This window comes from Balaenoptera physalus (assembly GCF_965194825.1).
Source record: "Balaenoptera physalus genome assembly, chromosome: X".
NCBI classification, from domain to species: Eukaryota; Metazoa; Chordata; class Mammalia; order Artiodactyla; family Balaenopteridae; genus Balaenoptera; species Balaenoptera physalus.
The window spans coordinates 36,390,197-36,416,752 of NC_138903.1; the positions used below are offsets into that span (position 1 = coordinate 36,390,197).

Consider the following 26,556-nt stretch of genomic DNA (forward strand, 5'->3'; position numbering starts at 1 on the left):
CAGTTTCCTTCACCCAACACCTATTTATGAGTATTCAGTACATACCAGGCGCCGAGTTAGGTGCTGGAGGTGCAGTGGCAAATTAGACAGATAAGGCACCTGTCCTCATGGTCTGCCAGGGACAAGGACGTGAAAGTCATTACACCTGTGACAAATAAGGACTCCAGGCAAAGGGCCTGGCCCAGGTCCAGGCCTTGGGGTGTGAAGGGGGTGGGCTGCTGAAGCCCAGACGGAGCGCACCTAAGTGGAGGCTGGAACGGGGTCCAGATCCTGTGCACCTGGAGGGTTAAGTGTAGGCAGACAATCAAGGTCACATATCAGTGATTGGGTTCAAACTGGTGGAGAATTCTGGCACGGGGACACAGGGCAAGGTGTGTGACAACCACACCCCGGGCCTCCTTCTGACCTCCTCTGCCTTGCCCTCTGCCCATCGGCAGTGTGGACGGATCCGGGGCCCCGCGGGAGCCAGGCGACGATCTCCTGCAGGCAACAGTTCTGATCCAGCCGTGTAGGAAGATTAGCAATGGAAGATTAATTTCTCCTTGTCATTTCCCCAGGGGCCTTAAGCCATCTCGGGAGCAATTTTCCTCGCCTAGAACACCGCCCTCGGGAAGCTGGCTGGGATGGGCTGCGGTGTGGCGCCGGGTGAAGGACAGCCCTCGAGTCCCAGCTTCGGAGCTGGGTGGCGAGCCAGAGAGAAATGTGCCCGCTGAGCAGTCATCGCCGTCCTGTAATGGACGCTGAACAAAAGAAAGGAAAGCATAAGCATCGCTTTGCTGTGCGGGCTTTCCATTTGGCTAAGGAGCGTGAAGGACGCTGGAAACGGAGCTCTCGGACTTTCGGTGCTGACAGCCGCAGGGGGCCGGCAGTCTTTGTCTCCAAAGAGATTTCTTTTCACAGTCACGGCTCTGCCTGGAGGGCGGGGTGCTGAATCCAGGGCCACAGTTTCTCCTTCCTGCTAAAGAGAAGGAAGAGGGCAGGGCTGTCTTGTGCTCTCCCACGGGGGAGTCTGAGGTCAGATCTTAGGAAGGACTTCCAGGTCAGAAGGATAGTCTTCACCCTGGATTTCGATTAGAGGCTTTTCAGTGAAACCCAGAAAACTGTTGTTTGGTTTGAATTGGGAGATGCTTAGGCTGGAGGGTCTAGGAATTGTCTGAAGGTTGGGACAGGGTGTGTCCCACAGAGGATTGTGTTTCCCGGCCACCAAGTGGCTGTGCCCTTCAGCCACTCAGCTGCACCCCATGCTGGGCCATGGATCCTCCCGCCATCGAACCTTTATGGAGCACTGATTGTGCGTAAAATAGGGCTCCACCAGTGTGACGTTGGATGTGGTATTAACCTCTCAGACTCCATTGCTTCATCCCTAAAATGGGCTTGATAATGTCTTCCTCGCAGGCAGATGGACAGCAGTGAGCTAACGTATGTGAAGCGACCAGCATACGTGGCCATTGCTTCGGACAGGGTGCCTTCAGCTGCGACGAACGGAAGACCCAGCTAAGAGTGGCTTCACAAAATGGGACTGTGTCTCACAAGAGAACTCCTGAGGCAGGTTCACTTCGGGGGGTGGGCTGGGGGCGGGGGTAGCATCTCTCTGCTCCACTACCCTCGGCTTGTTGGAGGTGACGATCCTCATGGTGTAAAGACGACTAAAGCAATTCCAGACATCACAGGTTCAGTTTAAAGAAACTGACACCTCCTTTTCTGTGGGTAGTGCATTTTACTTCCAGTCTCATTGTCTAGGACTGGGTCACAAGGCCGTGCTCCACCAATCTTTGGTAAAGAATATGAGGTCATCATGGTTGGCTTGGATCGAGCATAACTCACCCCCTAGGAATGTGAGGGGGTCCCCTTCCCTGACCACACTGCGGGATGAACACCAGAACAAAATTTGGGCTTGGCCATCGAGGAAGATGCAGTGACCTTGAGGGCATAGAAGGAGAGAATGGACCCTTGGATAAGCAACCTGTAGTTTTGGCCACAATTACCTACCTACCTACCTACCTATTTGCCTTTATATTCTTTTTTTTTTTTTTTTGCCTTGCCAGGCAGCATGCAAGATGTTAGTTCCCCGACCAGGGATCGAACCTGTGCCCCCTGTAGTGGAAGCGTGGAGTCTTAACCACTGGACCTCCAGGGAAGTCCCTACCTTTATATTCTTGACTGTATGTCATATTTCCATGAATAGAGAGAGTATAACCCCTTGCTGGCAGGAACCTCTTGGTTTTTCTATTCCCCAGCCCCAGGCACATAGTAGGTACTTTATAAACATTTGTTATTGATGATGATGACATGTATAAATGATTTCAAACATCATAAAGCAGTAGAGTTTGTACATATTTCTTTTTCTGAGAGCGGTAAGGGACTTTAGGAAACAAAATATAATTTTTGAAGCAGTACTTCAAGCGTTACTCTGAAATTCATTATGAGATCAAGGAGGAGATACTACAGAGAAATAAACGTATGTTGTTGTCTGGTGAGAGGAAGTCAGGAGAAAAAAATAACCAACATACATCTAAGGAAATATATATATACACATAAAGACTTTTTTTTTTGGTCCAGCTTTCACTTCCTGCTTTACAAAAGTAATCTACACTGAGAATTTCCCCCCCCCATATAGTAAGGTGTTTTTTTACAGTTTGGTTAACCGAACAAATCAATAGTGGCACCCAGTGGCTAGAAGGGTTAATCAGGGAACAACAGTTTCTTTTTGCATCTCAGTTTTATCAACCAGAGCTGCATTTAAAAATTAAACCACTGAGTCAAACATTGAAGAAAATGTCTGTTTGGGCTTTGACTCTGGCAGCATTTTTTTCCCACGCCTCCTTTCCTCTTAGCAGCCAAGATCTTGTGGGCTCATCCTCCACCTTGGAGCCCAGAATTTGGTGGGGGGAGGGGTCTTAGAAAAACCTCTGTCGTCTGGCACGGCTATGGGGATTGTTAAAAGCCTGTTTATTCTATGTCCTCTCTAGAACCAAGCATGTGTAATTATGTGCATTGCTGGAGTTCCAGGTCTTTCCTCCAGAGGACATTCCCCCCTAAAGTTGCTGACGTCTGGTCCTTACCGGATTTCAGAAGGCAAGCGATCCAGAGGAAACCAAAACCTCTGCCAGTTAACAGGATAACCAATTAACCAAACCAGTGAGAGGGAACACGGGAATGCCCGTATCTAGCTTTGGAGTTCCATCTTCATTCTTCTAGCAGTTAGCAGGGAGAACATGTGACATAGGCCAGACTGGTAATTCCTTACTCACTAGGCTTTGCAAGGTTCTAAGTGCTATTCATTGAGCTGCATGGACTGTGCCGCTGCCTCAGAAGGGAAGGTAGGCCCAAGTTACACACTGACATAGGAACGAATTATTTCGTGTTTCAAACAAGCTGCAAGATCCCCATGGCAGAGACCATTCATTGTCCCTAAATAGCTCTTCCCCGCCCCCCCACCCCCGCTATTTATAAGTAATAAAGTAATAGAATTTTAGCTGAGCACATAGCCTCCTGGAGAAAAAAAATTTTTTCCCCAGCTTCCTTTGCAGCTAAGTGTGGCCATATGACTAAGTTCTGGTCAGTGGAATGTAAGTGGAAGTCTTGCATGCAACTTCTGGGAAGTGGAAAGTATCCTTAAAAGGAGTGGTCTTTCTCTGTTCCTTCTAACATTTGCTTAGAATCTAGTCCTGATGGCTGGAGCTCAGGCAGCCATCTGGGACTGTGAGGTGGCATAGAATGGTGAAGTGTACCAAGATAGCAGAAACACAGGTCCCCGAGTGCCATATCAGTTCTGGGCACATTATGGACACGCTTTTCCCCCTAGCATTTTCCTACTCAAAATGTGGTCTTGGACCAGCAGAATCAGGATCATGGGAACTTGTTAGAAATGCAAATTCTCAGGCCCTATCCCAGACCTACTGAATCAGAAACTCTGGGGGTGGGGCCCAGCCATCTGTGTTTTAACAGGCCCATGGGTGATTCTGATGCACTTTATAATTTAAGAACTGTCATAGACTATTAAAGTATTTTCCTATTTTTTTCCTATTAAAGTATTTTCATTGATTTTTCCCCAAATTATTAAGAAAAAGTATTTAGAACTAGGATACCCTAATACTCCTTCTGTCTTCTATCTATTTTCCCCCACCTAATTTAAGAGGAGATATTATCAACATCAATAAAATTGTGAAAACACATGAATTATGTATGGGTGAGTGCAGGACTCCTTAAAGCATAAAATTCAGACCAAGCAAGAGCAAAACTGGTCTCACAAACTAAAAATGTGCAAGGATAAGCAAGTTGAGTTCATGGAGGACAGTGTGATAGCTAATTGCAGGTGTCAACTTGACTGGGCCACGGGAGCCCAGATATTCGGTCAAACAGTATTCTGGGTGTGTCTTTGAGAGTGTTTTTATTTATTTATGGCTGCATTGGGTCTTAGTTGCGGCACACAGGGTCTTTCGTCGCGGCGTACGGGCTCTTCCTTGTGGTACATGGGCTTCCCTCTAGTTGTGGCGTATGGCCTCCAGAGCGCGTGGGCTCTGTAGTTGCGGCACATGGGTTTAGTTGCCTTGCGGCATGTGGGATCTTAGTTCCCCGACCAGGGGTCAAACCTGTCTCCCCTGCATTGGAAGGCAGATTCTTAACCACTGAACCACCAGGGAAGTCTCTGAGAGTGTTTTTGGATGAAATTAACATTTGAATTGGTGGACTGAGTGAAGCAGATTGCCCTCTGTAATGTGGGTGGGCCTTACCCAATCAGTTGAAGGCCTGAAGAGAACGAAAAGGCTGACCCTCCTGGGGATAAGGGGGAACTCCTCCTGTCTGGCTGCCTTCTGGCTGGGACATCTGTTTTTTCCTGCTTTTGAACTCAACTGAAACATTGGCTGTCCCTGGGTTTTGAACCTGAAGACGTTCAGACTGGAACTATACCATAGGCTCTCCTGGGTCTCCAGCTTACTGACTAAAGATCTTGGGACTTATCAGTCTGCATAATCATGTGAGCCAATTCCTTAAAATAAATCTCTGTCTCTCTCTCCACACACACACACACACACACACACACACACACACACACACACTATTGGTTCTGTTTCTCAGGAGAACCCTAATACAGACAGGGAGGCAGTATGACAGAAAACAAAGACCCAGAGAGCCCCGTATTCAAATTCTGGTTCCATTACTAGCTAGGTGTGAAGTTCTTAACCTTTTCAATCTCACTTTCTTCATTTGTAAAGTGGGGCTAATCATACTTTCTTTTTTAAATAAATTTATTTATTTATTTTGGCTGTGTTGGGTCTTCATTTCTGTGTGAGGGCTTTCTCCAGTTGCAGCGAGCGGGGGCCACTCTTCATCGTGGTGCGCAGGCCTCACTGTCGTGGCCTCTCCCGTTGCAGAGCACAGGCTCCAGATGCGCAGGCTCAGTAGCTGTGGCTCACGGGCTTAGTTGCTCCGCGGCATGTGGGATCTTCCCAGACCAGGGCTCGAACCCGTGTCCCCTGCATTGGCAGGCAGATTCTTTTTTTTTTTTTTTTTTAATTTATTTATTTTAATTTATTTATTTTTAGCTGTGTTGGATCTTCGTTTCTGTGCGAGGGCTTTCTCTAGATGAAGCGAGCGGGGGCCACTCTTCATCGCGGTGCGCGGGCCTCTCACTGTCGCAGCCTCTCTTGTTGGGAGCACAGGCTCCAGACGCGCAGGCTCAGTAATTGTGGCTCATGGGCCCAGTTGCTCCGCGGCATGTGGGATCTTCCCAGACCAGGGCTCGAACCCGTGTCCCCTGCATTGGCAGGCAGGTTCTCAACCTCTGCGCCACCAGGGAAGCCCGGCAGGCAGATTCTTAACCACTGCGCCACCAGGGAAGCCCAATAATACTTTCTTTTCCAAGATTTTTGACAAGACTAAAGGAGATGATGTTTGTAGAACACCTGACACAGTGCCTGGCACATAGTTGAATGCTCAGTAACTGACAACAGTGACAAAGATGATGATTGTTATTATGGTAACGATGATGAGTCTAGATCCCTAGTGGATGAATATGAGAAGGGGAAGACACATCCTGAATCTTTTAAGATAATGTTTCTTGGCTGGTATCTTTCTCAAAAGCCATGAGTAGGAGAGCCATGTCTGACCTTCTGTCCTTGTCATTATTATGCATCATTAGCCACATATAGAGGTGATGGGAGGTGTGGAAGCCAGTCTCCAAGGTGGGCCCAATGAGCCACGCCTAGTATTCCTGTCCTTGTGCAATCCCCTCCTACACTGAATCAGGGTAGATCCACTCTGAATCTACTGTGACCTATAGACTCCTGCAGATGTGCTGGCATGTGACTTTTGAGGTTGGTTATAAAAGATATTGCAACTTTCTTTCTTTAAAGAATTCTTTTATATTGAGATATAATTGACATATAACATTGTATAAGTTTAAGGTGTACCACATGTTGGTTTTATACATTTATGTATTGCAATATGATTGCCATCATAGCGTTAGCTAACACTTCTATCACATCCCATAATTATCATTTCTTTTTTTTATGGTGGGAACAATTAAGATCTAGTCTCTTAGCAACTTTGAAATTTATAATACAGTATTGTTGTCTATAATCACTAAGCTGGGCATTGCAGCTTTTGCCTTGCTCTCGTGTAGCTTGCTCTGGGGGACGCTAGCCGCCATGTTGTAAGGACATTCAAGAAGCATTGTGGAGAGATCCACATGGTGAGAAACCAACTAGCCAGCACCACCATGCCAGCCATGTGAGTGTGCTACCATGGAAGTGTATCTTCCAGGCCCTGACTTCACGGCTTTTAACCGAAGCCCCAGACATTGTGGAGCAGAGACAAGCTGTCCCCACTGTGACTTTTCTGAATTCCTGACCCACAGGAATTAAGACATGTAATAAATTGTCAGAAATTGTCTTCACATGGCATTCTCCCTGTGTCTTCACATGCATTCCCCTTTCTCTCTGTGTGTCTGTGTCCAAATTTCCCTCTTCTTATAAGGACACCAGTCCTATAGGATTAGGGCCCCACCCTTATGACCTCTTTAACCTTGATTATCTCCCTAAAGTCCCTATCTCTAAAAACAGTTGCAGTGGGGGTTAGGGTTTCAACCTATGAATTTGGGGGGGGGGACCCAATTCAGTCCATAACGAAGTACTTCAGTATAGATAGCTTGTTTTTAATCTATACTGTAGAAGAGGTGGGTTTCCATTTGAAATACACTAATGAAGGATGCACACCTCTGGGATGGTTAGTTAACATTCGAAAAACCTGAATCGGAAATCCACAGTCCAAAGACACCTACTACACATCGGCTATCTAAATCTGTACCAGAGGGTTCGCTGATTAGCATTTTTAAATGTTAGAAAAAAGTTTTTATTGACAAAATAAGTGGTTTTCAAGACATGGGGCTTGGCTACGTTACTATAAGTAAAATAGATAACCAATAAGGACCTACTACAGAGTACAGGGAACTGTCCTCAATATTTTGTAATAACCTCTAAGGGAAAAGAATCTGAAAAAGAATATGTATAGGGCTTCCCTGGTGGCGCAGTGGTTGAGAATCTGCCTGCCAATGCAGGGGACACGGGTTCGAGCCCTGGTCTGGGAAGATCCCACATGCCGCGGAGCAACTGGGCCCGTGAGCCACAATTACTGAGCCTGCGCTCCGCAACAAGAGAGGCCATGATAATGAGAGGCCCGCGCACCGCGATGAAGAGTGGCCCCCGCTTGCCACAACTGGAGAAAGCCTTTGCACAGAAACGAAGACCCAACACAGCCATAAATAAATAAACAAATAAATAAATAAAATTTAAAAAAATGTACATACCTTAAATTAAAAATACTTTATAAAAAAAAAGAATATGTATATATTCACTGTGCTGTACACCTAAAACTAACACAGCATTGTAAATTAACTGTACTTCAAAAGAAAAGACATGGGAATTGGCAAGAAATATGGTACTAGCACCTCTGTTGCTGCCTGAATGGGGTCTATGAATCTGAGGAACCCAGAGGGGAGATACCCTGGGGTGTGGCATCCCAGGCCACAGGCTTTGTTTACTCCTATGGCCTGCCACCTAACAGAGGACATTGTGCCTGTTCTAACTGGAGGGTTAGTTGAATCCTGCCACTTAAATATTGTCACTTCTATATTCAGTGTAGCTTTTAGCCAAGGGACTTGTTGGTGTGCCTAAGCACAGAGACCTGGCACTTCACTGAGTTATAAGAGCAGATTGCGTAACTGGTTTTTGTGCCTGCTTGTAATAAACGTTTTTATGTGTGATTTCTGATTCAGTTGGAGGCTGGCTATGATTTTTTTTTTTAAATGGTTGTTAACAGAACACCTGGTAACAAGGTTGTGCGAGATGGGACCAATAGCCTTTGATCTGCACTAGACTGCAGTTCTTTTTTTTTTTAAACTTTGGGTTTATTTATTTATTTATTTTTTAAATTTATGGCTGTGTTGGGTCTTCGTTTCTGTGCGAGGGCTCTCTCTAGTTGCGGCAAGCGGGGACCACTCTTCATCGCGGTGCGCGGGCCTCTCATTATCGCGGCCTCTCTTGTTGCGGAGCACAGGCTCCAGACGCGCAGGCTCAGTAGTTGTGGCTCACGGGCCTAGTTGCTCCGCGGCATGTGGGATTTTCCCAGACCAGGGCTCGAACCCGTGTCCCCTGCATTGGCAGGCAGATTCCCAACCACTGCGCCACCAGGGAAGCCCTAGATTGCATTTCTTGACCTGAGGTTCAAGGATAGAATTCACAGGGTTTGTGAATTGGATGGGGGAAAAATGGCATCTCCATTTTCAGTAGCCTCTAGCTACAACTTAGCATTTCCTTCAATTACTTACATAGGCAACACATCTCAGTAGTATTAGCAGATATCTTAAAATATGACATATGCTCATCAACACTGTGAAATGGTGGCGGTCATCAGATCTGCCACGGGTCTTGTTACTTAATGATTTACTAAAGAAGCCCATACATACATATCTGTAACACAAATTTGTTTTAATAATTTGATAATGATTTCAACCTCCTTGGTATCCTTTGTAATCCGATGTATTTATTTATGGTTAAGGACCTCTGTTCTGGAGGCTTGTGACGTTCACCAGATAGTCCCAATATACCATATACACTCAAGGCCAGGCTTGTCATTAAGACAGCGGTGATGGGAAACTCATGTTTCCAATTGTCTCTTGATAATTTCAATTTGGGGGCCGACTTCGGCTCAGATCTGATTAGATTATGGCTGTTTTTGCCACATGATGTGGCTGACAAAGAGCTCATACTAGAAGAAACATCTGCCCAGCCTCCGTCTTGTTCAAGCGTGCTTGTATTATTAGTATTATTTTTAACACATGGTTTCTTTGCAGGAATCTTTTTAAGCCCTATGGCTCATTTGGGAGTTAAGCTAAAACTAGGTCATATGATCAGTAAATCCACATCACTAGGCACCTGTAAGCTGCAGTGCGTCACAATATGCTGACAGTGGAGGACGGAGTGGGCCTCCCGCTCTTCTCCTGAAGCCGTGTGCGTGCCACCCGTGACTGCGATTCGCAGTCCTACTGGCCAGGTAAGGGCATTCGTAAGTGGCAATCTGCACGCTAAACATAGAGACTAGTCACATTGATTTTAACCTATAAATAAAAAGAAATTAATCTCCACTAATATTTACATTATGGCTTTATGTAGTTTTTTTTATCCTAAAAACATAAGAGAGAAATGAAAGCTGTCAATGCACCCCAGTGGAGTGTCAAAGACCACGACTCTACAGCATTAAGCCTTTGGTATTAGCATTTTGGGGGCGGTCATATGACACAAGAAATTCATGTGGCATTTACCAAAGCCCCTAAGTCATATTTATCCATACATTCGTTTTGTTCATTGACCCATTCATTCAACAAGTATTTATTAAGCACGATTCCATGCCAGACTCTGCTAGGTGCTCAGATTCAAAGATGAATCATCTATATTTTCCACCCTCCCTTGGCCACAGTGCCAGGAGAGATGGGCAGTGGTCAGTCCCGGGATGCTGGGAGAAAGGTACCTAAGTAAGTGGGTAGGGGGCACAGGGACCAGGTAGGAGTGCTGCTGGCCTGTCTGAACTCAGTCTGGAAGGGACCCCTGGTCTGGAGAGAGGAGATGTGGGGTGGGGAAGCTGGAGAGGGTCTGCCAGACTCCCAGAAGGAGCTTACAGTGGGGGTCGGGCAGTTGTTCACCATGGCGGGGGGGCGCATCATGACAGGCAGCAGGGCGGGGCCAAAGCCTGGTCCACAGGGTCTTGTCTCCTTTGGAGGACTCTTGGTTGTATCATGGAGCAATGGGATGGACTGTTTTGGTGCCTTTTTTTTTTAGGCCATAGGCAGAGGACTTGTTATTTATTTCAACCTGTTGAGATATCTTCCTATCCTGATTAGTCCTACATTTTATGCCGCGAAAGTTGTAGAATGGGACTGCATTACCTAATGTCAATCACTAAAAGTGGCCAATTCCACCGAAGGGAAATGTGTTAGGTTGTGACCGACCTAGGTTCTTGGACTCTTTAATCAATAGAAATTGTTAAGAGGCCATAGAAGGAATTCAGGCGAGGCTTTAATGGGACTTGTGCTGCAGCACGAGGGAGCGAAAACAAGTAATAGGTGTCCTTGCTCGCTCCCTGAGTGGGGGGGATGAGCTGGTCCCTTAAATGGGGTGAGGGTAGGGGTGCGTCCAGGGGTCGGGCCAGAGGGATGGCCTGGGTGGTCTGCCCACCCCCTTGGTTGTGCTGTGTGCAGGGATCATGCACAGTCCCCTGCTTTTGCTCCTGACACCTCAGAAGTGGCAGTTGGGTTTTTGCTCTTTTTGTATCTTGTTGTTCCTAGTTTGCCCCAACTGGGCATGCGTGCAGTTATTTTTAGTCCCTTATAGTTTTTTTGTATTCTGTTGCTCGAAGGTCCAGGTGCCAGCCTGTCTCAAGGTGACAGACACTTACCTGTGCTGCAGCTCTGGGGTGGGGCTGGGGTGAGAACACAAACCACTCGCTCTCCATTTTGGTGTCATTTCGACTTTAAATAAACCACTGTAAGAAAGACTACACGGTGAAAAAAATCCCTGGCCATAAAACATATCATGCCATACTCCGAGGTAACGGCAAAATACTTCCCTATAAAAAATGAAAAAGGAATCTGTGTCATCTAATTATACCCCAGCAAGCAAGTTCTTGTTCAATAAAACAATGAACATTGCCAATCACCAGTTTCCCTTCTACACATGAGAGCACCTGGACCCGGACATTTGGAATTTCACATCGGGGAGACTCTGAGATCGTCTGATGATGGAGAGTTTGAACTTTGATGATTCTTCTTCCTTTTTAGTATGATAAAATTGGCCTAGATATTTCTGCCTTCTCAAATATGCGTGGGGATGTGGCTGTCGGTGGAGGAAGGCAGAGGCGGGAGCCAGGACCTTTCATCTTTGTATGGAAAATTGGAATTCAGCTCAGGCTGTAGTCACTGAGCTTTATTACCACCTTTCGGGCTGCCTCTGCTTTAAGAAGGTTGCTGCAACCCAAACTCTTTCTCAATTTACTAGATTTGCACTGTGTCCAAACACCTCAAGTCCCTCTTCTTGGCTTATCAAGAGGCTTCTGAGCAGCTCCTATCTAGGCTGGTCGCTCCTTATGCTTGGGGCTCAGCCGTCACCCTGGGGTTGCCTCCTTCATCATGGAAATTCCCTCTGACTCTATCTTGGGTGGCATCCCCAGTTCCCTGGATTCCACGTTTTCCCCTTTCTTGATGTTTTCCAACATTTTGGTGGACCATCTCCTCCAGTTGCTTTCTGAGAAAGGATGCACAGGCAGCAATTTTATGAGACCTTGCATGTCAGAGAAGTTTTCTTTCTATGCTCACACTTAACTGATCGTTTGGCTGGATATAGAATTCTAAGTTGGATTACTTTCCCTTAGAATTTTGAAAGGCATTTTTCTATTTTCTCCCAGATTCCAGACTTGCTATTAAGAAGTCCAAAGCCAGAAATGTTCTCAGTCCTTTGTATATAATATATATTTTCTCTTTCGAAGCTTTAAGGGTCTTTGTCTCCAATGTTCTGAAAATTCATGATGATATGTATTTATGTGAGTCTGTTTTCATCCATTGTATTAGATACTTCTGTGGTCCTTTCCATCTGTAAGATCGTGTCCCTTAGGTATGGGAAATTTTCTTGAATTATTTCTTTGATGCTTCCTTCCCCTCTGTCTCTCTGTTCTCTCTTTCTAAAACTCCTTTTATTTAGACTTTTAGAGTAATCATTTAAAAACTGTTTTTCTATTTCTCATCTCCTTTTCTTTTCTCTATTTTCTGGAAAACGTTCTAGACTTTACATTCCAACCCTTCTACTATTTTCTTCATTTCTGCTGTCATATTTTAATTTTCCAGTATCTGGATTTTTACTCTCTAAAAGTTGCTTTGTGTTCCCTGAATGCTTCTTTTTAATGCTATTGAAATAATGTCTCTTCTGGGACATTATTGATAGGTAGGTGTGTGTGTGTGTGTGTGTGTGTGTGTGTGTGTGTGTGTGCGCGCCACGTGTGTGTGAAATTTACATTTCTCAGCATGGTTTCTGTTTCCTTCAGCCTGCTTCATCTGTTTTGGTCTTGGTCGTTCATGTTAGAGGTTTCCCTTAGACGTCTGGTGATCACCAGTTATGTGTGCACATCTACAGCAGGGCACTAAAAAGCTGCTGGAAATCTCTATGTGTGGGGATGTGGCTTGCCAATTGCAGACTTCACTCTAGAGCAGCAGTTTTCAAAGTGTGGTCCCCGGACCAGCAGCAGCATCACCTGGGAACTTCTAAGAAATGTACATTCTTAGGCCCCACTCCAGATTTATTGGATTTGAAACCCTGGCAGTCTGTGTTTTAACAAACCCTCCAGGGGATTCTGATGCAGGCTAAAGTTTGAGAACCACCACTCTATGGTGATCTGGGTAAGCCTTTTAATTGGCAAATCTCTGATGTCAGTATTCGATCTGCTTCCTAGAGGGTCCAAGCCTGAATGTCAAGTTTCTGGGAGTTGAATGAGCAGGGAAGCTTGGCTGGGGGTACAATGTTCATTAAAAAAAAAACTTATATATAATCTCCCTGTTTTCAATTGGGCATCCTACTTTCAACTATGCTTTATATCTCTATCCAAAAATAAAGAGATATTTTTTATTTTTATTTTTTTAATTTTAAGTTTTTAAATTTTTATTTTTTATTGAAATATAATTGGTTTACAGTGTTGTGTTAGTTTCAGGTGTACAGCAAAGTGATTCAGTTTTATATATGTTCTGATTCTTTTCCATTATACGTTATCACAAGATATTGAATATAGTTCCCTGTGCTATACAGTAGGTCCTTGTTGTTTATCTATTTTATATACAGTAGTGTGTATCTGTTAATCCGAAACTCCTAATTTATCCCCCGCCCCACCCTTTCCCCTTTGTTAACCATAAATTTGTTTTCTATGCAAAGACCCTTTTTAAAATCCTCTCCAGATACTAAATAAAAGTCCAGTCTTCTGTCTGAGATGGGGGATGAGGGAGTGAAGGGACAGTCACTTAGATTCACAGCACAGGGAAAGGCATCCGAACATCTGACTGCTTCTTTTTTTAAAAATTAATTAATTAATTAATTTATTTATTTATTTATTTATTTTTGGCTGTGTTGGGTCTTCGTTTCTGTGCGAGGGCTTTCTCCAGTTGTGGCAAGCGGGGGGCCACTCTTCATCGCGGTGTGCGGGCCTCTCACTATCGTGGCCTCTCTTGTTGCGGAGCACAGGCTCCAGACGCGCAGGCTCAGTAGTTGTGGCTCACGGGCCCAGTTGCTCCGCAGCATGTGGGATCTTCCCAGACCAGGGTTCGAACCCATGTCCCCTGCATTAGCAGGCAGATTCTCAACCACTGCACCACCAGGGAAGCCCTCCTGACTGCTTCTTAAATGGACTTTCAGTTGATCCTCCTGTTCTTAGTACCAGTTTCACCTCCTCTTCCAGAAGTACCTGTCATTGCCACTTCTGAGTCTTTGGAGCGGGGAGAGGTTCTGCGATGCCATCCATTCAGGCCGCTTCTCAGCTTTCCCCACAGCCAGTTTGAGATTCAGCTTTCTCAGCCCTGCTATAAGTTAGTCACCAAACAACCTTCTGCTTTCCAGCTTCCAAAACTCTTGGCTATTTTCTCCTTTCTCATTCTCTTTATACTTGCAGGTGAATGCCTTTTGAAAATCCCATTACTATCATCTTCATGAAGTTTTGGCCTGGAGCAGAGGGATGGACGCATGTGTTCAATCCTCAATCTTTAACCAGACATATCATTTTTCTCTAAAAGTGTTCCCTTTGGGGACGAGGAACTAGAAACCATCAATGAGAGAACAGAGTTTCCAGAATTGCTCCCTGCTGCTGCTACTGTAATCCATGTGAGGGCTGGGGGTGTCTGGCTGTGTTTTGGCCTGTCTGGGCCCCCTGAGTGAAAGGGAAAGGGGATCCAAGGCCTACTGTCATTCTGGCAGAGTCCCCATCTGAAAATATGGCTTCCATCCCTTGCTCAGTAGCCAACCATGGCTCCCCACTGTCTACAGTGTTTATCCCTCAAGGGGGGTGTTTTAACTGGGCTTCATTCAACTCGCCCGGCACACCTCTCTGCTCTCCCCTTCCTTCCCCTGACTACAGACACTGGCGTTCCTGCCCCCTGCCTGTCCCCTCACACCTAGAAGGACCTCTCTCTCCCCTTGGCCTGTGCAGACCCTGCCATCCCTCCAAGTCCAGCCGAGGTGCCCCCACTCCCTTTAGGCAGCCTCTCTGTGTGCTTCAGCTTCTTTCTGACCTCACACACTTGCCATCAGCATCATACAAGCTAGCCCTACAGTGTCAGCTCCAAAAGGACACTCTGCCTCATCTTCTGGGCCTCCCACAGGGCCCAGCATCATGCTGGGGACACTGGATATTAAACATATATATATTTGATTGATTGGTAAGGACTTACTGTGATTATCTCTTATAGTCTTTATTATTGATTTACATTAATATATATTCTTTATTATTAACACATTAATACATGACACATAGTATATATTAATACATACTAAAAAGTGACAAGCACTATCTTAGCCCAGTCCTCAATTTCTCTTTCCCTATGGTTTTTCTCTGTACAATCTTGCCCCACAAGTCTTAAGAAAAAGTAAGAAACTTTGCTTTAGTTGATTAATAGTCTGTTTTGGGGTTTTTTTTTGGCTGTGCCATGCAGCTTGTAGGATCTTAGTTCCCTGACCAGGGATCGAACCTGGGCCCTTGGCCCTGAAAGCACGGAGTCCTAACCACTGGACCGCCAGGCAATTCCCCTGTTTTGTTTTGTTTTTTATTAAAGTATAGTTGATTTACAATATCATGCTAGTTTCAGGTGTACAGCAAAGTGATTCAGTTTTTTATATATATATATGTGTATATGTATATATATACACACACACACACACACACATATATATATTCTTTTTCAGATTCTTTTCCCTTATAGGTTATTACAAAATATTGAGCACAGTTCCCTGTATACAGTAGGTCCTTGTTGGTTATCTATTTTGTGTATAGTAGTGTGTATATGTTAATCCCGTATACATTCTGTTTTTTGTAACAGAATTTCTATCTGACAGTTTTTTCTTAAATATGTAAAAATTACATTGAACAAACTGTATTTTAACAATTTTTTCAGAAATCAAAATGAATCCACCCATAGTCCTAACCATCCTAATGCATTAAACAGTTCTCATTTTTCCACATTCCCTTTCAGTGTCCTCCTAATCCAGTTTTTAAAAACATTGAGATGAAATGCACATAACATAAAATTAACCATTTTAAAGTGAACAATTCAATGGTGTTTAGTACATTCACACAGTTGTACAACCAGTCACCTCTATGTAGTTCTAAAACACTATCATCATCCCTAAATAAAACCCTGTACTGATTAAGCAGTTATTCCCTATGCCCTCCTCCTCCCAGCCCCTGGCAATCACCAATCTGCCTAATGCACTTTAAAAAAGTTAATTTTTTATTGTAAAATATACATAACATAAAATTTACCATCTTAACCTTTTTTTTTTTTAATAAATTTATTTATTTTATTTTTGGCTGTGTTGGGTCTTCGTTTCTGTGCGAGGGCTTTCTCTAGTTGCGGCGAGCGGGGACCACTCTTCATCGCGGTGCGCGGGCCTCTCACTATCGCGGCCTCTCTTGTTGCGGAGCACAGGCTCCAGACGCGCAGGCTCAGTAGTTGTGGCTCACGGGCCTAGTTGCTCCGCGGCATGTGGGATCTTCCCAGACCAGGGCTCGAACCCGTGTCCCCTGCATTGGCAGGCAGATTCTCAACCACTGCGCCACCAGGGAAGCCCCTTAACCATTTTTAAGTGTCCTGTTCAGTGGCATTACGTACTTTTACAGTGTTGTGCAACCATCACCACCATCCATCTCCAGAACTTTTTCATCATCCCAAACAGAAACTCCATATCGATTAAACATCAACTCCCCATTCCCTTCTCCCCCCCAGCCCCTGAAACCACCATCCTACTGTCTGTCTCTTTGAATCTGACTATTCCAGGGGCCTCGTATAAATGGAATCATACAGTATTTATCCTTTTGCGACTGGCTAATTTCACTTAGCATAATGTCTTCAAGCTTCACCCATGTTGTAGCAGGTCTCCGCATTTCATTCCTTTTTAAGGTCAAAAAGGAATTTTTGATCATTTTGTTTATCCATTCATCCGTCGATGGACACTTGGGTTGTTTCCACCTTTGGGCTATTGTGAATAATGCTGCTATGGACATTGACGTACAAGTATCTGTTTGAGTCCCTGCTCCTAATCCACTTTGAACATAGTTGTGACAGTACCTCAGGCACAGTTTGGAGTTCTACTATTTCGTTTAAGGTTATGTCACGCCTGCCTTTTCCATGTTGCCACATGGTCTTTATAATCATCCTTCTCAATAGCTGCATTATAGTCTGTCTTAGTAACTAGATTTTCACAAAGAAATGCAGTGCCAGTTTAGACAAGTTCTCACAAGCCTTTGCATCCCGCATCCTTTGAAGGTTGGGAGCAGGATGCATTTGGAAAACTCTTGGGAGAAGCAGTTTGAGCCTGTAGCGCAGACACCCCTGGCCTCGCCTCCTTTGACCTTTCATCCCCAGCCCCATCAAAGCTTCAGGAAACAAAAAGAGACAACCATGTCCTGCAAACAGATAACAACAAGCTGAAAGACAGAGAGAGGAGTTTCTCTGAAGTTCTATACTGAAAATGGGAGGGGGATAAAGGAGGCGAGAGGAAGCTTGGAGCGAAGCAGAAGTGCATTCCGGGGAGTTTGCATTCAGCCTCAGAGCGCAGCTGTGCGCGAGCCAGCACCGGGTGCCGGGTCCCTGCTACCTCCGCCTCCACCCACATCCTTCGCGCGCATCCTTTGGTAACCCCCACAATGCGCCTGCCAGAACACTGCTGTCCCATGCTTGCCTTGGCTCGTGTCAAATGCTATAAGCAGCACTCATGCGCCTTCCGAGCAGGGAGCAACAGGGGCAGAAAACCGCTTTCGAGGACCCAGGGAACCGCTGCTGACAGCCCTGGGTTCCCTGTAGGGAAAGAAAATGTTTTGTTTGGCTTTGTTTTGTTCACAGAGCCTCCTTTCCCAGCCCTGTTCACCTTAACAGCATCACCTGAAGCCACAAAGCAGCTTAATTATCCTGCCTTATAAAACTTTGAACTAGGCAGGTTGGATTCCTTGTGTTAGAATCGTTTCCCTCCTTTAAGAGCTGAAAGGCGCTTCCCTGCTCAGCCTGGTTTTAAAACCCTCACACCAAGCATGGAAAATTCTATAAATACCAAATGCAAACCTGGAGTTTAACCTTTAATTATTCTAGCCTCCAGCTTAACCTCCCGATTCCACCATTTTCTTTCTGTATACACGCTTCCTTTAAACTCTGTCCAGAGCTTGATCAACGTGAATAAAAAAATCTCCTTGGGAAGATGTTCAGAGTTGCGGGAAAATGAATAGGAATCGTAAAGTGGGTGTGATCTTCAGAGGACCGCTCATCTGACAGCCTGTTTTTCTGCATTGATGCCGGAGGTTTGCACTGCTTTGATTGTCTGAAATCACTGTAATACCCCCCAAAACAGGTCAAGCCTATATATTGGCTTGGCCCCATTTTCTCTTAGGCGGTCTCCTGGATGCCTTTGTTCTGAGGACCTCTCTTCTGGTCATCTACTGTTGCATAATGAATCACACCAAAATCAGTGGCTTGAAACAACAACAAGTCATTTATTTTGCTGACAAATCTGTAGTCTGGACAAGGCCAGTGGGGACAGAATGTCCTCTGGGGTGGCTCAAAGGGTAGGGAGCAACTCAGTGGCTGGGGGCTGGAATCACCCAAAGCCTCCCTCGATCACACATCTAGTGTCGATGCTGGCTGCTGCCGGGACCTCAGCTGGGATTGTTGGCTGTGGCCTCTCCACGTGGCCTCTCCCTGTGGCTTCTTGGCTTCTTCACAGCATGGTGGCTGGGTTCTAAGAGTGAGTGTGCTGGGGGAACAAGGTAGAAGGGCATGGCATTTTTAGGACCTAGTCTCGGAAGTCACATAGCTTCACTTCTGCTGTATTCTATTGGTTGAGGTGGTCATGAAAGCCTGATCAGGTTCAAGGCAAGAGGGTGTAGACACCACCATCGGAAGTATTGTCATTGGAGTGTCATTGTCACATTGAAGAAGAGCCTGTGGGATGGGAGATAGTGTGGTGGCTATATTTGTCTGCTTGGGCTTCCATAACAAAATACCACAGACTGGGTAGCGTAAACAACAGACATTTATTTTCTCACAGTCCCAGAGGCTGGAAGTTCAAGATCGAGGTGTTGGTAGGGTTGGTTTCTCCTGAGGCCTCACTCCTTGGCTTGCAGACAGGCACCCTCTCTGTGGTTTTCCCTCTGTGCATGCAAGTCCCTGGTGTCTCTTCCTCTTCTTATAAGGACACCAATCCTAATGGGTTAGGGCCCCACCCTTATGACCTCACTTAACCTTACTTGTCTCTTTAAAGGCCCCATCTCTAAATACAGTCATATTGGGGGTTAGGGCTTTAACATACGGATTCGTGTGGGGTGGGGTGGGGCGGGGACACAGTTCAGTCCCTCTTGGAAAATACAGTCTGCCATAGGCCCTTAGCTATTTTCCTCTCTGAGTCTCTCAAGCTGAAATCATCCTTCTTGAGTGATAAGGGGGTCAACAGGACAGTGTCGAGCTTGACCTGCTGGTGAGATTTGGAAGGTGCTGCTCCATAAAGGTCTTTCCCTCCGTGAGCCCAGTCCACCTGCCAAGCCTGGGCACAGAAATGTTTGAGGACAAGCAGCGTAGTCCTCACTTCTAAAGTAGCTGTGCAGAAGAGCCACGGCGGACCCTGTGACAGCTCAAATCTTGTGGTGGTTTTGTGTCGTGTCACCTCAGCTAAGCTGGAGCCTTTTCCAGAATTCCCTTCCTTTTATGATTCCACATTAGAGGTGGTCAGAAGAGAAATTTGCACAACATTTGGAAGGTGGCAGAGAAGCAGCTGCTACTCCTCTCTGGCCATCATGGTTAGATGCAATAAAAGACAGGAGGTGCCAGAAGGGGCCGTTTTGTCCTTGCTCTCTCCTGCTCTGCAGGCCTTGCTGAGCCACAGCCATGCCAGGCCTGCCACCAGACATAGAGACATATCTTCTGTGGGCTGTTCCCCCAACTCCCTCTCGTGGCCCTGCTCTGGCAGCTGCTCGCGCCTGGCTGCAGGAGGGCTGGCTAGTGACTCTCCTTGGACCCTCCAACTTCGCCTTTGGACCCTTCCTTTCCCAGACTCTCCCACAGTTGGGTCGGCTCTTGTTCCATTATGAAGCCCTTCCTCCATAATCCTCATCGTGGTCTGCGTCCCTGCTCCAGCCCTGACTGGTACAACCTCCTCGTCCTTTCTGTCCCAGTCTCTTCATAGTAATGCCTGGGCATGGGTGGCCTCCCGTGAATTGATGAAAATTCTTCAGAACAGAGACCTCAGGGTCAAGCAGTGCCCTCCCCTCCACCCGTAACCCATGCAATGCCCTATGCTCACAGCAGCTCAGAGAGAAACCCGGGGACTCATGCACCCAGTTCCCTAAATAGGTTCTACACTCAAAGGAATATAAAATGGGGTCCTCACCTCCGTAAGACCCAGCCCACATCCTTGAGATGGGATGCACCCATGCGGAAGTCTAAGTGACAATACTTGAAGACAAAATGGGGTCAGCATCATAGGGAAGATAGAAACAATGCAGGGACTTCCCTGGTGGTCCAGTGGTTAGGACTCTGCACTTCCACTGCAGGGGGCGCGGGTTTGATCCCTGGTCAGGGAACTATGATCCCGCAAGTTATGTGGCACAGCCAAAAAAAAAAAAAGAAAAAGAAACGATGCAGCTCAAGAGTTCAAGGGAGGAAGATATTTATTTTCTGGAGTGGAGGGAGTGGTCAGCATTATTTGACACTTTCTGGTTTAATCAGAGTTGGGCATGAAGTCTGGCTGCCCGGTGTCTGTGCCCAGAGTGAGATTCTGGTTGGGAGTGGGGTGTCTCCTTGTCTCCTTGTCTCCATGCCCTGAATGGTGGTGTTGGAGTCGGGACGGGGCAGCAGAGCTGGGCCCTTTCAGGACTTCTCGAAGCTGGGAGGAGTCTTTGGGCCCAAAGCAGGGCCCACCTGCCCCGCGCACCCTCTCTGCTGAACAGCGCGTCAGCTCCCCGCTCTGGAAGGTTCTCCTTAGGCCCGGCACTGAGGTGCGTCCTCACTTTCCCCGTGACATCAATTTCTCCCCCAGGCTTTAGAAACAGGGTGAACACAGCCAAACACTGGAGAGCCCATGGGTTCTGCACACTGCACTTCGAGGGGACGGGTCTTTCCCATGTTCACTGATGGCACCCTAATCATTCCTCAACATTAAAAACAATGAACTCGCCCGAAAGGTTAATAAATCATTTTGATAGGCTGGACTCACTTTCAAGCGACTTTCAAGGGGTCTCGACCCGGTTAGTGAAACATTTTTTGCACATTTTGAGTATATTTATTTACTTACAAATCACATTAACGTGCTGATGTTTTCTGCTAAGAGCATAAGGCCATATGTATGTGTGCGAGGCCCATTCTTAACAATAGAAGTTGAAAATCTGCATCTCAAATGATCTTCTGAAGTTTGAAATTTTTAAAACGTACTCTTTGTCAAATCTGATTCAGATCACGTTGTTTCCTCCTAATCGGGCTGGCAGAGCTCTGGAACCCGGAGCTGGCCAGTTCCTTCCTAGCTGATAGTTGCTTTCACAGTATTATCTGCAAGCCATGGTTTCTTTAGAGGAGACATTTCAAGCCCCTTGCCCATTTTGTGATGATTAGTTTAGTTAGAGCAAGATCATATAATTTGCAAATCACTCGACGTGGCACTCGTAACAGGCCATTTACTGAGGTGAAAAATCATGCGAGGCAGATGCCAGCCAAGTTCCAAGACTGTCACTCTTCCCTTGGCATTCCTTGCCTGTCACACTGGATGCCGAGCAGTGACATTCAGCCTGAGTGAGGCCATGTGGTCAATCTACATGTTGCATATTGGTCATTGTAACAGTCAACTCTTCCTGCAATTATGCTACAAAACAAACACTCCGAAACTCGGCCGCTTACAATGATAGGCATTTATGGGTTCTTGTCGCTCCTGGTCCTGCGGGGTCTTAATGGATCTTGGCTGGGCTGGGCGACTTCAGGCTGCAGGTTGGCCAGGCTTGGTTCCAGCTTGCAGGTTTTGTGCAGGTCTGGAGCCCAGGCTGATGTGACTGTAGCCACCTAGGACCTGTTCTTCTCTTAGTGATGGCAGAAGCTCAAGAGGGCAAATCACACAGCACACAACACATTTACAGTCCTGCTCACAAGCCACATCCACTAATACTCCTTTGGTCAAGTGCAACGTCACTGGCATGGGGGGAGTATAGTCCCCCCCACAGTGGGAAGCACTGCAAAGTGACATGGCAAATGGTATTAATTCTGTTCCATGCAGGTGATGAATTAGGATCCATAAGCCAAACCACCACAGTAATATAAACAGAAATTCTAAAGTTCTAGTATCTTCTTCCTATCTGTGTTAGTTTGCTTGGGCTGCCGTGACAAGGTACCATAGACAGGGTGGTTTAAACAACAGAAATATATTGTCTCACCCTTCTGGACGCTGGAAGTCCAAGATCAAGATGTCGGCAGGGTTGGTTCCTTCTGAGGGCTGCAAGGGAAGGCTCTCCCAGGCCTCTCCTCTTGGCTTGTCTTTCTCCTGTGTCTCTTCACATCATCTTCCTTCTATGTGTGTCTCTGTCCAAATTTCCCCACTTTATAAGGACACTAGTCATATTTTTTAGGGCCCACCCTAAAGATCTCACTTTAACTTTATTACCTCTTTAAAGATCCTATCTCCAAATAAGGTTGCATTCTGAGGTCCTGGAGGTTAGGACTTCAACATATGAATTTTGGGGAGGGGGACATAATTCAACCCATTAACACTACCCCTCAAAGAACTGTCTTGTGTACCACTTAGGGTGTGTGTGCCCCCACTTTGGAGACTTTCTGGCGTAGAGAAAGTTCTCTTGCACTTGGCCATGACTGATACCTCTTGGCCCAGTGTTGAGCAGGAGACAAAGACTCCAGACTTTCAGACCCTGCCGCAGCCCCACGACCGTCAGGAGAAGCCCTGACCTCTTTGGCCACACCATACCCAAGCCTTAGGTTAAGTTCATCAGCACATCTCTGCCAAGGGGGAGGGGGAGTGGCGAAGGGATGGATTGGGAGTTTGGGATTAGCAGATGCGAAGTATTATATATAGAATGGATAAACAATAGTGTCCTACTGTAGAGTACAGGGAACTGTATTCATATCCTGTGATAAACCATAGTGGGAAAGAATATGAAAAAGAACGTGTATATATATATGAATAACTGAATCACTTTGCTGTACAGCAGAAATTAACACAACATTTTAAATCAACTATACCTCAATAAAATTTTTAAAAGTTCATCAATGCATCTCACACCCGCTTTGCTGGAGAGGGAAAAAAATCTATCCCGTTGGCTATAAGGTGTCACGGAGGCAAAACCTGTGTGTCAGTCTTACCGTCTGTGAAATGAGTACTTCGCGTCCCTTTAATGGGGGTGTCATGATGTTTATTTATTTTATTTATTTATATTTTGGCTGCATTGGGTCTTCATTGCTGTGCGCGTAGGCTTTCTCTAGTTGCAGTGAGCGGGGGCTGCTCTTCGTTGCGGTGCGCGGGCTTCTCATTGCGGTGGCTTCTCTTGTTGTGGAGCACGGGCTCTAGGCACGCGGGCTTCGGTAGTTGTGGCGTGCAGGCTCAGTAGTTGTGGCTCACGGGCCCTAGAGCGCAGGCTCAGTAGTTGTGGCTCACAGGCTTAGTTTCCCTGCGGCATGTGGGATCTTCCCGGACCAGGGCTCAAACTCGTGTCTCCTGCATTGGCAGGCAGATTCTTAACCATTGTGCCACCACGGAAGTCCCTCGTGATGTTTAATGTTTGCCAGAAAAGCCCTAGAGGAAAGGGCAGAATGAATCGCACTGATGATTCTATAGCACAATCCGACTTTTCTTACTCATGCTCAGGAAGGGGTCTGGGACAAAGGATTGAACTCACGTAAGTCTGCGTTCCAGTGAAAGGGTTGGAAAGGACCGGCATGTATGCACGCAGTAAATATCTTTAACACTTTACAGGAGCTCGCAAGGAGGCAATTCTCTTAGCAGACTGCCCCAGAACGCTGGTCTGATTCATTCCTGAGTGACGTGGCCCACACGTGCTCCCTGTTACAGCAGAAACAAGTGTCCTTTCTGCCCCGTCAGCGTTTTCCGTCCTGGCATAAATTAGGGACACTCTCGCCCTTTCATTAAGAAATTATATCTCTGATGTGACACATTGGGTTTCCAGAGGTGGACAGAAAAGCCTGCCTGTGGCTGGAGACAGCCACTTCCCCTAAATACAATGACTACTCCTGTGACACCTCTCCTTTAGGGACAGAGGAAGCGGCACAAGCAGCCCCACTAGACACGCCACCGCAGACTACAAGACTGTCGCCGAATGATCAACAGCTTCCTTTCTTCCTCCCCATCCCCACGCCTGGTGTTGGAATATTCCAGACATCTGGAATTATGACTGGTTAAATGCAGTCAAACACAGATTTCTTTTTGTGGAACTATTCTGATCTAAGACCCAGGAGGGCAGGGATATTGGGTAATTGCCATCCGTGCAATAAACATATTATGGAAGTTTATAAACTTGGCCTATCTCTTGGCTGCTTTAGGCTTCTGGTGTGTCTGGGATGGCTTTGATTTTGAAATCACTTAGACGTTAGGCAGACTTGCCCTCTCCGAGCGTTTGCAGTACAATCTGATAAACACATCTGTGGCAAGTCCTGTTTGGGGTAGTTTGGGGCAGACCAAAGGATAGAGTACTTTTTACAAAATAAATACATACATAAAAAAGCATGTTTGTGACTCACCCGGGGTTGGGAAGAATGGAAAATATCACAAGATATTCTGTGCACACGATATCTAATCTCCCTTTTAGACAGAAGAAATTCAAATGAGCCTCTGCCCTTAAAACTTTGATTATCAGAAACTTCGTCTTAATCAGAGCTTGCCATAAACTCTTGTGTGCTCAGCTGACTTGTGTATTTAACATTCTTGATATTCTCTGCTGTTCCAATTATCCAAACTTTTTCTAAAACTCAATTTCCCAGGGCCTCGTGGTGTTCAGCTAATCAAGCTTTAACTTTTTAAAAAAGTGTTTATCTCTAGCTCTCTACATACACACTGCGTATATAGACACACAGGCACCAGATCCAGGAAGATGTCAGGGTGCTTTATAGGTGACCGAGTGCACAGCTGCGGTGTGGTATTTGCTGAGGCAGGGGCATCTCTCGTCCTGCTCTCGTCAGTGCCCTGTGTGAACCTTTCCCTGCCTCCTCCCGGTGCCACCCACGCTCCCTGGGACCCTCATCCCGAGCAGAAGCCCTAGGAAGGCAGAGGGTGTGTTCCGTGGACAGATATTTTGCTGGCTCCTGCTTCCCTCTGCGTTCTCCTCAGTGGCTCAGAAAGATTAGCCTTCAGGAATGTGGTTAGCACACACTGCACTCATAACTCAGGCCCGTAGATCACAGCACACAATCACAGGAAATGCCGCCTGTCAGAACGACGTGCATGCTCACGCGTCAGTTCACACACACACACATACACACACACACACACACACACGGCGCCCCCAGACCCACGTTACCACGCACCTCCCCACCTGGCTCCACCCGCATCCCCAGCATGTGCCCTGCGTATACTTGGGCCCAGCAGCTGGGGGAGAGGATCCACTTTTTTTTTCAATCTCTTTGGCCGCTTCTCTTCCCGTTCTACGTTTGGTCCACAAGGGTCAAGAATCGTTGAGAAAGTCGATCTTGGCCCCATTCCAAGCACCGGAAGGGATGGGGCCAGAGATTGTGTTATTTCAGTTGTGGGAGGGGAGGCCCGCGATGGCCTGCCTGGGATCCGGCACGATTGCATCCCGCAGGCTGGCCGCACGGGGCCAAATGTCCGCTCAGCATCTTCTGCACATGCCCACCAAGTCCCACTGCCCTTTGAACCAAGCTCTTTTTTTGCCACTGGAATGTTCTTTCCCCCTTTCTCTGCCTATTGAAATCTTCCCCTTTCCTCAATGCCTCGTTGCGAGCCCCACCTCCCCTGAAGAGGCCAGCTGGAAATGATCTCTCTCATTTCAACTCTTAAAGGCTTTTTTTTTTCTATAGCACTCATTGGTCCCAAAGTAAACACTGCCATTGGGCGTTTGGTTTTTTTTTTTTTGTGCATGTGAGAGCAGGGACTTTGTTTTGTGCTTCTCTGCCTCCCAATGCAGCCTAAATATGATGACTCGCACATAATAGGCACTCAACAAATGTTTGTGGACGATGATAAGACCAACAGCTACCATTAATTGAGCACGTACTGTGGGCCAGGCACTTATCTAGATGATTCTCTTTAGTCTTTTGGGTTTTGATTAAATACATTTTACATATACAAAACTTTAATATGTTCTCTTTATAAAAAATTAAAATTTAATACATGGAGTAAGAAGTGAAAGCCTTTCCCATCTCACTCTCTACCCCCCTTTATCCCACCCTCTTATCTCGTGAGAGATAATCACCCTTACTACTTTATTCTGTCTGGTTTTTGTCTAATATTTATGTATATGTGTAAGATATACATGTACACAGTTTTAAATATGTATACACGGAATTATACCAGATGTACAGTAACTCACAGTTTAAATGTCACAAAATCTTAATAGGAGAAGTATTAGTTTTATTTTAAAAGCTTTTTTAAAAAATTTATTTTCTTTTTTTTTTTTTGGCTGTGTTGGGTCTTCGTTGCTGCGCGCAGGCTTTCTCTAGTTGCGGTGGCTAGAGAGGGGGCTACTCTTCGTTGCGGTGCACGGGCTTCTCACTGCGGTGGCTTCTCTTGTTGTGGACCACGGGCTCTAGGCGCG

The 26,556-nt window shown here is 46.1% G+C and overlaps 1 protein-coding gene across 5 annotated transcripts in view; it reads left to right on the forward strand.

Annotated features, from left to right (window-relative positions):
* The window catches only part of LOC309652579 (uncharacterized protein), a 118,471-nt gene that overhangs the window by 22,992 nt on the left and 68,923 nt on the right, over positions 1-26,556 (forward strand). The window lies entirely within an intron of this gene.